The sequence below is a fragment of the Pinus tabuliformis genome, chromosome 1_2, assembly GCF_031772625.1.
Source record: "Pinus tabuliformis cultivar Carrire ecotype Pingquan chromosome 1_2, CPIR1, whole genome shotgun sequence".
NCBI lineage: Eukaryota > Viridiplantae > Streptophyta > Pinopsida > Pinales > Pinaceae > Pinus > Pinus tabuliformis.
Window position 1 is genome coordinate 914,152,685 of NC_142298.1, and position 12,062 is coordinate 914,164,746.

Consider the following 12,062-nt stretch of genomic DNA (forward strand, 5'->3'; position numbering starts at 1 on the left):
GCTCAAATTTTTTTAGCTGTGGTAAAATTTTTGGAAGGTGTAGATTAATTTACAGAAACTAATAAAAGATAGCACTCAAGAAGCATTTCTTTTGGATTGGTGGCAATGCCAATTTTATTCATAAAATGTTTTTACTGCATTTCAACAGAAATATAGAGAACAACCTTTTTATTGAATGGATGCCTCCAAAATTGTTGACAATTACAAACTTCAAGTAAGGATATGCAACATTTCGGATAACTCGTGCAAATTTCAAAAATGTTTGATCACCTTGCTTGTTATGCATCTTGATCTTTGTCATTTCTAGATTGTGGATAACCTGGGCACAAGGGTTCTTAACTTTCATCATCCCTATATTGGCAGGTATGGTGGCAACCGGTTTGACACATCTCCTACCCCTCCACCACCTTCTTCTATTTCTCCATCATACCTAGGAAGCCCTGGGCATAATTCATCATCAAGAAAGAGTTCCCACGATGAAAGAAAAAGAAAATATTTAACTAGTGGGAGGATTGCTGGTATTGCAGTAGCAGGGATGTTAACTGTCATTGCAGTTGTGCTTATTATTATGTTCTTTGTAACAAGGAAACATGATAGGAATTCAGGTGTGGAAAAGAAATATAAAGGCAGGGATAAATATAAAAATGAGGAGAAGATATTTTATAAAGATGTGGAACAGGCTCCCCCTAACATACCTCTGAAACGGGCTCCATCATACCTCTGAAACGGGCTCCATCAAATCTCTGGGGGAAATTCCATCCATGGATTTCCTGAATGTAGAAATTTCAAATCCTGCTCGATCATTATATACAGTATCTTTCAAGAATATTTGAGTTCGTTTGCATAATGAATACATTATTCTTTGGCAAAGTCCGCTTGTATAATATATACCTTATTCTTTGGTAAAGTCCTTTTAAATGAGAAATTTTTCTCTTCTTCCTTATTTATCTATCTAAGAGGAATTCTTCATTGAAATTTAGGCATATTTGTAGATCATTCTCTTGATGAATTTTGGATCGTCTACCTGAAGATTGTTCTTCGTTTTACATTTTTTGTTCGTCGATTTATTCCCAACAGCATTTATGTTTTACGGACAAACTGAAACAGGAAGATTTTATTAACTCGTTTGATAGCTTTCTTCTACCATATTTTGCCCACTCAAGATCTTTGCAGTAATTTCTGTGCCTCTGTTATTTTTCATAATTATATGTTCAAGTATGATAGTGTCCACGGACAGTGGAAGCATCATGAAGTAAAGGTCAAAGACTCGAAAACTTTACTCTTTGGAGAAAGATCTATTGCTGTATTTGGTTTCAGGTAAAACACTTGTTTATGGAGATCAATGAGAGTTTCTTAGGTCAATTATTGCTTGAGCTTAGGCATGAACAAAGTGTAAGTGCTGACATCGTCTATTTGTTCCCATTTGTCCAACTATTCACATTTTTGTTTGAAAACTGTAGAAATCCTGACGAAATACCATGGGGCGAGGTTGGCACAGAGTACGTGGCTGAATCCACAGGTGTCTTCACCGACAAAGAGAAAACAGCTGCTCACTTGAAGGTTTGAATATTACCATTCCACAATTCAATTATAATTGATTTTTTCCCTCAAAGTTTATCCGACATGCTACTAATTCAAAATACAATGTACCTAAAAGTTGATAAATGATATTTGAGGCTCAGGTAACTAAGGAGTTGTCACATGTAATACCGCTCCCTTCCTACATGAGCAAGGAGATTTGGCAATAGCATGTCCGCTTTGGCTCTTTCTCAATTTATAAAATTGACACTGTTGACTGATATCGGCATAAACAACCCTATTCTAAGTTGAAACTTCTTTCAATTTGAGCAGTCACCTCATGAAGTGTTACCTCAAAATTGCTCCATAGTTGTGACTATTCGAAACTGGCGAGGTGATTAAAAAATAACATGTTTGTTTTCAGTTTCTTTGGAGAACAATCTATTCTATGATTTTTTTGTGGTGCATGCAAAAATATTTGAAAGGCTATTAACATATCTAATTTTGTAAATTTCAAACGGTATAAAGTGCAACAATGGAAATTACAATTTGAACTCCATATAATAATTTTTTTTTTTGTTGATTTCTAATAGGCAGGTGCTAAAAAAGTTGTTATCTCAGCTCCAAGCAAGGATGCACCTATTTTTGTTGTTGGGGTTAATGAGCACCAATACAAATCTTATTTGAACATTGTTTCAAATGCAAGCTGTACTACTAACTACTTGGATCCCTTGGCTAAGGTTTGCAATCATATTTTTGTTGGAAATAATACTGATAGGGGGGGGGGGTGAATCAGTATTATTAGATCAATATAACTTTTTCTCTTTCCATATTAAGATTCATATGTGATGCAACAAGTATATATCCATTAAACATATGATTCAGTTAGTTGATCTCTAATGAGTGCATCAGAACATTATTAACCATATGAGAAGTAAACCAGAGCAGTAAAATAGAACAGATCATCACACACAAGAAGCACACATGAACACCATGATGTAAGGTGGAAACCCAATGTGGGTGAAAACCACCTGCTGCAAGTCGTCTCAATCTTCTTTAATAAGAAATACCTTTTACAATAGTTCTATACTGGTGCAGACTTATACCAGTACACAGGCTTCTACCTGCAAAAGGCTACAACCTTCTCTCGTTGTCCAGACTCTCCTGGAAGGGAGCTACAACCCCCCTTTGCGCAGGCTGCTACCTGCTGAGATGCTCCAACCTTTACTTGTTTTCCAGCTGCTACTAGAAGGGAGCTACCACCCCCTTGGCTCTTGTACTAGCTGATGTACTAGTACGTAGGTGCGGACCTACCGAAGGCTACAATCTTCTTTTTCTTCCTCCAGGTACCACGTTTCATACATTTTCATACTGGATACTCCTGAAGCACAACACATAATCTGAAAGGCCACGTTTCATCCAATTTTCATACTGGACCCATTAATATCGTTGAAGCACATAATCAATCAATCTTCTGAATCACCCAAACACCAGATCAAGACATATACAAGGATAATATATGTGTTAGCACCCAAATCTAGTCCATCAGATCACATAAATATGAGTCATTATGATCCTGATCCAATATTAGTTCTCATCCATCAATACTGAAGCTAAACCCAATCAACCAAACAGGATATGCAGAATACTGACACCTTTAAACTGTCATCAGAACCCATCAACAACCAGAACCACCTGTGACTTCAAATATCATAGCTCAAATTGTATACGCTACTACAATGAACCAAACCTGCATGTATACGCGCTTACACCAAAGCCAACCCACGTACAGATCTATAAATATTCAAACATGACTTGCAGCGATTTCAAACTTAAGTTATACCCAGTTCAGATCATTTTCAATATACAGATCTAGAATAAGCATAATTAAATAGAGATAGTTCATTTCAAACCATTTGATCCCGATCTATCCTTAGATCTTGTTCTCCATCAACCGGTGAGATCCCTCTTTAGCTCAGATCCAGGTCTGCACCATGACCCAATCACAGTATTCTAGATCTAGCACTTTATCAGATATCCAATAATTCAGATGATGCTTTGTCAAATGATCTCCTTCCTCTTTTATAGCCTTAGTCCTTTCTCAATACCACGGTCCAAAACCATAGGATCAAAAAACTGTTGGACTAATACCATGAACCAACCATGAAAGTGCGTGAGATCAACACTTTTGGATGCAATACCACTAGCCAAAACCATAGGATAAAAAATTGTCGAACTAATACCATGAACCAACCATGAAAGTGCATGAGATCAACACTTTTGGATGCAATACCACGGGCCAAAACCATAGGATCAAAAACTATCAGACTAATACCATGAACCAACCATGGAAGTGTGTGAGATCAACACTTCTGACGAGGTACCATGGTCCAAAACCATAGGTTCAAATACCAAGGACTAACTACCATGGACCAAAGGTAAGTTATCCAACATATACACGCTTTTCCTTGCATGAAAGTGCGTGAGATCAACACTTCTGACGAGGTACCATGGTCCAAAACCATAGGTTCAAATACCAAGGACTAACTAACATGGACCAAAGGTAAGTTCTCCAACATATGCGCGCTTTTCCTTGCATGAAAGTGCGTGAACTTTTTCTCTACATGAAATAAACTTTTCTCTGCATAAAAGTGCGTGAAATTTTCTCTACATGGAATAAACTTTTCTCTGCATAAAAGTGCGTGAACTTTTCTCTACATGAAATAAACTTTTCTCTGCATAAAAGTGCGTGAACTTTTCTCTACATGGAATAAACTTTGTTGCACTATAATTTATCAAATAAATTTGCTGCACTATAATTTATCATTTGTGTGATTTGCCACCAAGGACAACACTTGTCTCATAATGCCAACAATCTCCCCCTTTGGACTTGTCATACTGAGAATTGTCATCTGATATCTCTTCCGTAGATTCATCTAGATATATATAAGTGAGTTGATCTTCTATGAGTTGTTTGCCATCAAGTACAACATATGCATCATAATGCTAACAATCTCCCCCTTTGGACTTGATGGCAACAACACCAATTCACTCTCCCCCTTTGACATCAAGGGCAAAGGGCGAACCAAGATATTCTCTTTCCTAGAAAGGCATTCTGCTGGTCATACTCCCCCTGAGAACCTACTGAAATCTCTGAATGAGCTCCCCCTTTGTATATGCCAAGATGTACCAATCTGTCCATGCTACATGCTGAAAGCTCTGCTCTTACTGAATTGTACTGTTCATGCTCCCCCTGTCTGTAAGCAAGGTCTGCAAAAAGGTGTTCTTCAAGAAGAACCAAGACTTATACATCATAAAAGACCTTCCTATCACCAAAAGACTCAATACATACATCCATCACCCAACCAAGTGGGGATCAACCACCCAACTAAGTGGGGATACATCAGAAATTTACATATGACAACCAAATACATTACATCTTCATCCCAGGCATAGTGGGGAAACCAAAATAGGCCGTTACATGACCTTGACACCATAAAAGAGATACATGACATAGAGACGAAATATCTAGATCAAGACTTATGAAAGTCACCAATAATTGATAGCAGCAGCATCTGTCAATCACCATTCAGATCAGCAACCATGATTTCCTTCTGTTCTCCCTCTGCAAATGTTCCACCTGAAACCAACAACAGATGTGAACTAGAACCAAAAGCTTCTACGATAATGCCAACAATGCATCATTAGAATTTTATTTGCTCCCCCTGAACCTGTGCCAGATGGTCTCTGTCAGACCCAAATCAGACTGTTCTCACCCTGAGTCTGGCCCACTGAATTCCTCCATATTAACATATACGCGATTGTATCCACAGAAACAAGAGTGTATACGCAGATACTCCTTATGAAACTTGCGTACAACCAATTCCAGATCAGTAACCTGTAAATGTCCTATGACAGGGTATGTCTGCAGATAGATATCAACTCATCATCATAAAATCATTTACATTATATCATATGTGTAAAACACCATAGCCATCCAGATCTGCATGGACCAAGTATCATCAATTGGGAATATCAATCAACATATGTACGAAACAACCTATCATCATATAGGTAAGAACTCATCATCATCATGTCTCCAACAATGCAACTTTGAATAATCATCCATGTATCCAGCCAACAATCCTCATCCATATATGTGCCAAGAACAATAGGAATCCTGCATCATAACTGTAATATATGATCTTTATGCATATGACAACAATAGCATATGAGTGACTCATCATCAAGTAAAGAATTCAAGCTATGTACTTCTCCTTATCCTTATGAAGATCACCATGTAAGCGCCATTAGAGAATCAACCACAAATCTGATCTAAATATCAACTATGTAACCCCAAGAATCATCTGAACAACTCATAACCATATCATAGCAAGATGAATCATTTATCCATATAAGCATCATCACCAAGGAATATTAACCATAATGCCAACAATGCATTAAGAGCATATGCTCCCCCTAAACCTGTGCCATCTGCCAGATCTGATCATGCATATTAATAAGAAGTATCAAGACATTAGCAACATGGAAAATTTTAGGGGCTAATGTTCGCCCAGTGGGCTAATTTCCACGATTTTTCCACAAAAAAGATTCGCAAATTTCCAATTTTATAAAAGACGATTCGCCCAAATTTTAGAATATAAAATTATTTTACCTTAAAAATCGCCAACATTATATAAAGACTATATATAAAATCATTATAAATTTGAATAAGTTTACAAATATATCAATAAACATTTTATAATTTGCATATTAGGGATTAGTGAGATTCGCCAATGTTTTAAACTTCAAGAAAATTTTCCATCCTTAAAATTTTCCTTGATTAGCAATATCAAGTTAGAACCAAAATACTTCTAACCATCATATCCACACATCATTAGCAAAATGCAACCATTATCAATTAGAGCAAAACTGATCCTTTTCTTGAATCTGTCCCTACTGCCTTTCTTCAAACAATCATATACGCGACTGTGCAATAACAAATTCACGTATATGCAACTTCCCTTTATCAAGCTTGCGTAGGAGATTGAAGTTTTACACTTCTGGCTCCCTCTGTTATGTCTGTATAATGTGTTGTGCCGCCACTTTCTGACCGAACTTCCTTTTTCTTCCATATCTTCAAGTGTGATGATGTTTTCTCCTTTTGCTGTGATGTCCGTGCTTTGTTCCTGCATTCCTTTGCTATATGTCCAAGCTTGTTACATGCATAACATCTTACATGTTTCATATTCCTTTTGTAGCAATCAGCAGCTTTGTGACCAAACATATTGCAAGCAAAGCAATATCCATTAAAGTACCTTGACTGAGATGATCTGTTTGTTTGATGATCTTGAACCCTTCTTCTTCTACATCTGGCTGCAACATGTCCAAGGTTATGACATACATAACATTCAACATTATTCATAGGAGGAGTAAAAGATTTTCTTTGAAGAATTTCTTTCCTTGGTTGATGATGAGATTGACCTTTCATCTCTCTTATCTCCTTGTTGATCATTTTAGATTTCTCTTTAGAGTTCCTTGCCTCACCTTGTGAACTAGATTCACCTTCAACAGATTCATGAAAGCCAAGACCAGTTTTGATAGCAGGAGATCTTTGACTATTAAGAATATCATCCAAGACTTTAGTACTATCTTGAAAACGTAAGAGCTTGTCCTTTTCTTCTAATTTACTTTTCAAGATATTTACCTCAACCTGAAGTTGTTCTTCTTTTTCTAGATATTGCTTCTTCTATCTTCTTCAGCTTTCCTTTCTTCTTCCAACTGATGCTTTAGCTTGAGAATCTCCTTTTCTTGTTATTCATTCAGATCCTGTTGCATTTGACGAATTCTGAAGGCACATTCTAGCTGAGATTTTAAGCTGATAACTTCGTTTCCCTGTTTTTCAATATCTTGGACTAGATCTTTATTCTGCTTCTTTGATTCTTCAAGATCTTCCTTTAGAGAGCGGATCGTGGCTTCAAGACTTTCATAGTAACTGGATCTATCTCTGAGTTTCTTGATGGTTGTGTTCTTTTCATTGACTTCATTTCTTAGAGATGTTGCTTCAACCTGCAACTTTTGATATTTATCCTTGAATAACTCTCATTGAGCCTTTTGTCTAGTAACAGCTTCTTTGAGGGCACCACTCTTTATGTTCAGAAGTCTTTCTTGTTCACTAATTTTGTTTGTCAGCCTGTTAAATTCTGCTTCTATTTGATATCCTTCTTCCTCACCCATAAGAGCACATTCAGTTGTTTCATTATCACTTCCATCTTTTCCAAATGGATAGATAGTTGGAACATAAGAGGATAGCAAATTCATACCTGATAGTTCATCTCCATTCTGAAATGATTCCGAATCTGAATCTGAATCTGAAGAGCTTCTTATACCTAATCCCCAATCGATTCTCCCACTGTCATGGTTCTTCTGAGATGTCTTCTTCTTCTTATGAGCTTTCTTCTTAAGCTTCTTTCCCATTGTTCCATGGATCTCCTTCAAGCAATCAAGCTTCTACCAGAGGACCTGCTCTGATACCAATTGTTGGAAATAATACTGAGAGGGGGGGGTGAATCAATATTATTAGATCAATATAACTTTTTCTCTTTCCATATTAAGATTCATATGTGATGCAACAAGTATATATCCATTAAACATATGATTCAGTTAGTTGATCTCTAATGAGTGCATCAGAACATTATTAATCATATGAGCAGTAAACCAGAGCAGTAAAATAGAACAGATCATCTCACACAAGAAGCACACATGAACACCATGATGTAAGGTGGAAACCCAATGTGGGTGAAAACCACCTGCTGCAAGTCGCCTCAATCTTCTTTAATAAGAAATACCTTTTACAATAGTTCTGTACTGGTGCAGACTTATACCAGTACACAGGCTTCTACCTGCAGAAGGCTACAACCTTCTCTCGTTCTCCAGACTCTCCTGGAAGGGAGCTACAACCCCCTTTGCGCAGGCTGCTACCTGCTGAGATGCTCCAACCTTTACTTGTTTTCCAGCTGCTACTAGAAGGGAGCTACCACCCCCTTGGCTCTTGTACTAGCTGATGTACTAGTACGTAGGTGCGGACCTACCGAAGGCTACAACCTTCTCTTTCTTCCTCCAGGTACCACGTTTCATACATTTTCATACTGGATACTCCTGAAGCACAACACATAATCTGAAAGGCCACGTTTCATCCAATTTTCATACTGGACCCATTAATATCATTGAAGCACATAATCAATCAATCTTCTGAATCACCCAAACACCAGATCAATACATATACAAGGATAATATATGTGTTAGCACCCAGATCTAGTCCATCAGATCACATAAATATGAGTCATTATGATCCTGATCCAATATTAGTTCTCATCCATCAATACTGAAGCTAAACCCAATCAACCAAACAGGATATGTAGAATACTGACACCTTTAAACTGTCATCAGAACCCATCAACAACCAGAACCACCTGTGACTTCAAATATCATAGCTCAAATTGTATACGCTACTACAATGAACCAAACCTGCATGTATACGCGCTTACACCAAAGCCAACCCACGTACAGATCTATAAATATTCAAACATGACTTGCAGCGATTTCAAACTTAAGTTATACCCAGTTCAGATCATTTTCAATATACAGATCTAGAATAAGCATAATCAAATAGAGATAGTTCATTTCAAACCATTTGATCCCGATCTATCCTTAGATCTTGTTCTCCATCAACCGGTGAGATCCCTCTTTAGCTCAGATCCAGATCTGCACCATGACCCAATCACAGTATTCCAGATCTAGCACTTTATCAGATATCCGATAATTCAGATGATGCTTTGTCAAATGATCTCCTTCCTCTTTTATAGCCTTAGTCCTTTCTCAATACCACGGTCCAAAACCATAGGATCAAAAAACTGTTGGACTAATACCATGAACCAACCATGAAAGTGTGTGAGATCAACACTTTTGGATGCAATACCACAGGCCAAAACCATAGGATCAAAAACTGTCGAACTAATACCATGAACCAACCATGAAAGTGCGTGAGATCAACACTTTTGGATGCAATACCATGGGCCAAAACCATAGGATCAAAAACTATTGGACTAATACCATGAACCAACCATGAAAGTGCGTGAGATCAACACTTCTGACGAGGTACCATGGTCCAAAACCATAGGTTCAAATACCAAGGACTAACTACCATGGACCAAAGGTAAGTTATCCAACATATACACGCTTTTCCTTGCATGAAAGTGCGTGAGATCAACACTTCTGACGAGGTACTATGGTCCAAAACCATAGGTTCAAATACCAAGGACTAACTAACATGGACCAAAGGTAAGTTCTCCAACATATACGCGCTTTTCCTTGCATGAAAGTGCGTGAACTTTTTCTCTACATGAAATAAACTTTTCTCTGCATAAAAGTGCGTGAACTTTTCTCTACATGGAATAAACTTTTCTCTGCATAAAAGTGCGTGAACTTTTCTCTACATGAAATAAACTTTTCTCTGCATAAAAGTGCGTGAACTTTTCTCTACATGGAATAAACTTTGTTGCACTATAATTTATCAAATAAATTTGCTGCACTATAATTTATCATTTATGTGATTTGCCACCAAGGACAACACTTGTCTCATAATGCCAACAATCTCCCCCTTTGGACTTGTCATATTGAGAATTGTCATCTGATATCTCTTCCGTAGATTCATCTAGATATATATAAGTGAGTTGATCTTCTATGAGTTGTTTTCCATCAAGTACAACACATGCATCATAATGCCAATAATTTTTACTAAGTTATCACAGTTTTCATTGTATAGGTGTCTTTATATGAGAAAAATTACATATTGCTGGGGAGGAACTATATGTTAAAAGAGAACAAAAGCACTCTTTTTTCTCTGGCAGGTAATCAATGACAAGTTTGGCATTTTTGAAGGTCTCATGACAAGTGTCCATTCCATCAGAGGTACACTTACTATGAACTAGTATTATGCCCTTGAATTTTATTGATACAAGGCGTTTGCAAGCTGCATTGACTTATGTTTCTGTATGTAAGCAGCAACATAGAAGAAAGTTGATGGACCATCAAACAAGGACTGGCGAGGTGGCAAAGGAGCTGGTTTTAACATTATTCCTAGCAGTACAGGAGTAGAAGAATTTTGTTAATATGAATCCCCACCAGCATCGCCTTTTATGTTCTCAAAACTACTAATTGTGATTATATTTTTGAAGGATGTTGGCAAGATTCTACCAGCTCTCAATGGAAAGTTGACTGGAATGGCCTTCCGAGTACCCACACCAGATGTTTCAGCTGTTGATTTGACTATCAGACTTGAGAAGTCTGCCACTTATGACGAGATCAAGGCGGCCATTAAGTAGTCTCAGTTACCCCCTAAGAAGAGGAAGGGATGAGGATATATACAATCTCTGTCAGGAATAAGTTTCGAGGTTGTGTATTTCATTTTAACTATATATGGTACATTTCATTTTATAGGGAGGAATCTGAGGGAAAATTGAAAGGAATTCTTGGTTACACAGAGGACGCTGTGGTAACCTTGTGCCATATAGAGACTTGACAACTAACAACCCAAAAAACTTCAAGAACTTGAAGAAGATATAGTATATTGGGTAAGATTTATTGTTTCCAATTCTAGAAGAGAAAAGTCCTTTCTCACTCATGTCACAATTTTCACTCATACTTCTCTAAAGTTAAGAATTGCACTTATCAGCGGTCCAATGCATTCACAGGCTTAGGGATCGTTTCACTACCTTTGTTGAGAAGGGAATGATAATTTTGTATTGGGAGAAACATATAAAGAGCATTGCTCATTGAAGTTTTTTCTAGCTTTTGTCAGGATTATTGAATGTATTAGAACTAATTCATAAGATGGAGGAACCAAATTACCTTTCTGTAGCTGATTTCTTTTTACTATAAAGGAAATTTGTGTTTCATCAACATTGAGTTCATTAGAGCTATTATGATACTCAACAACGGATGTGTGGCAGGTTATATTCCTTTCTAATGATTGGTTTGGTTTATTATTTGACATTTCCAACATGTTATATTTGTCCCTTCCCATTGAAATATTTAACAAATCCCCATATCCATATTCTTCTTTAGTTCTTGTTGAATAGGGTCATCGTGAGTTTCTTCTATATTTATTTTTGCAGTTAACATGGAAAAAAAATTTTGACCTTCTGGCAGGTGTTGGGCACAAACATCACTTCTAGTGGCATCTGGAATGCCATAAAGTTCCTGACAAATTTCACGTGTTCTCACACTAATAGGAAGTCCGAAAAGAACATTTGTTTTAGTTGCTTGACCTTCATCATTATTCTCATCAGAATCTACTGAATCACTATAAGTAACTGGAAGAAGATCTAGACACTAATAGGAAGTCCAGAAAGAGCATCTGTTTTAGTTGCTTGACCTTCATCATTATTCTCATCAGAATCTATCAAATCACCATAAGTAACTGGAAGGAGATCTAGCGCTGATATTTGAGACATTTCTAAAGCACTTTAGATAGACAATGAATT

At 37.1% G+C, this 12,062-nt stretch overlaps 1 pseudogene; it reads left to right on the plus strand.

Moving 5' to 3' along the window:
• The first annotated feature begins 1,207 nt into the window (after positions 1-1,207).
• LOC149208925 (glyceraldehyde-3-phosphate dehydrogenase, cytosolic-like) lies at positions 1,208-11,150 on the plus strand (annotated as a pseudogene).
• Positions 11,151-12,062: the final 912 nt, after the last annotated feature.